Here is a 1,584-nt window from a genome sequence, read left to right as displayed (position 1 = left end):
ACACACACACACACACACACACACACACACACACACACACAACAAAGTGGTGCGGATGAGGGTTTGAAGGCTGTGTTCAGGAAGTACTGAGTCCTTTCATATCAGCAGGATTCCTAGTGTGGTACGCATGTTTACATCACAGAACTGCTCCCTCATTAATTAGACTTATCATAGGTAAATACTATATTAAAACTATCTAATAAACTACTACTGGTAAAACTTGGTTTACATTAAATTACACATTAACTCACTTTTCTCATACCTGATAAAGTTAGCAAGTTGCTGGGCTTCTAAATCAACTGAAGAAAGTATGACAAACACAGGCCCTGATCATGAATGTGATTATAGATCCAGGTTACTTGCAGATGATTTATTTTGACATCTAAATTTAAAATAAAATGCCCTTGTTGCTTATGTGAACTTGATAGTTACCACTAATAGATAAGGACAAATATTCCCTCGCCAACAATCTCACATAGAAAGTGGTCCAGTGGTTTGAGATAGTGGGGGATGTCAGTGGTACTTTTGATTTTTATGGCATGTCATATGCTACCATTACAAATGGGCCAAAGAGTGACTTGGGTGGGTTTGAGAAAACCACATGCCAGATGGCATTAACTGGATAAAACGGGGAAGATGTTTGCCTGTGATCAAAGAAGAATTACAGTCTTTTGTTTTCACCTGAACTTGTATTCTCCCAACAATCAAAAGCAAACACTTAGTAACTATCTATCTCATCTATCATTTTGACATATTTTGGAACTGAACAATTGCCACTCTGCTCTAATGTCCCACTGTCTAACCTCTGGGGTCTCTCCATTTGCACTTCACTGCACCTGGCTGTAAAGAAATACCAGCCCAAAAGCACCTGCGCAGCCAGCACGCTACAGATGGAAAGATTAATCACACAGCAGATGAATGCTGGTGATTTATGGGAAACTGTGACAGTGTGGTCATAACATGCAGAAATGTATATGCAGGATGGCCTGCAGCCTAAACGGTACGGCGAGAGACTAAATGGGCGATTATTTGGAATTCAACGCTAGGACTCAAACCGAAGGGGGTTCCCTTGTCTTTTAACCAGGGGAACTGAAGAGAAGGAGCAGTCCACCACCTTGGATGGTGCAGTTAAATGTGATTCCCCCTCCCCCTTGGCCTCTTCCCCTTGGTTTTCATCCTCTTGTCATTCTCTCTGCTTCTTCCTGAGAGGACATATTTCCACACTGTGACAACACTGAATCTGGGTCCTTTCTGTTGCACTTTCCCCATAGGCCTAGCTTTATGGCTCTGCCGGGGACGATGGTTAGAGGGGGTAAGGGGCCTGCCATCCCAAAAGATTCTACATAAGAGATAGACTCTGACAAATGGGTTCTGGCAAGGGGTTTTTACACACTCTCACGTGATATCAGCAATTACACTAGTGCTCCCCTCCTCTCTGCACTCTGCCCCCCACCCCGTGTCCCCTGGGAAGGCTCTTATCAATGTGAAGAAGTCACCAAAGGAAATGCCAAGTTAACTTGAGGAGCCTGCACACTGCTGTTCATCTTCTGCATGCGGTGACAAGGGATTTGCAGCATTGGGGGG

General features: G+C 43.8%; 1 long non-coding RNA gene across 1 annotated transcript in view; it reads right to left on the bottom strand.

Annotated features, from left to right (window-relative positions):
* The window catches only part of LOC116669904 (uncharacterized), a 23,078-nt gene that overhangs the window by 898 nt on the left and 20,596 nt on the right, over window positions 1–1,584 (bottom strand). The gene's annotated exons all lie outside the window — the stretch shown is intronic.

Source organism: Etheostoma spectabile, chromosome 20 (assembly GCF_008692095.1).
Source record: "Etheostoma spectabile isolate EspeVRDwgs_2016 chromosome 20, UIUC_Espe_1.0, whole genome shotgun sequence".
Classification (NCBI taxonomy): Eukaryota; Metazoa; Chordata; class Actinopteri; order Perciformes; family Percidae; genus Etheostoma; species Etheostoma spectabile.
This window is presented reverse-complemented; position numbering and strand designations above follow the sequence as displayed.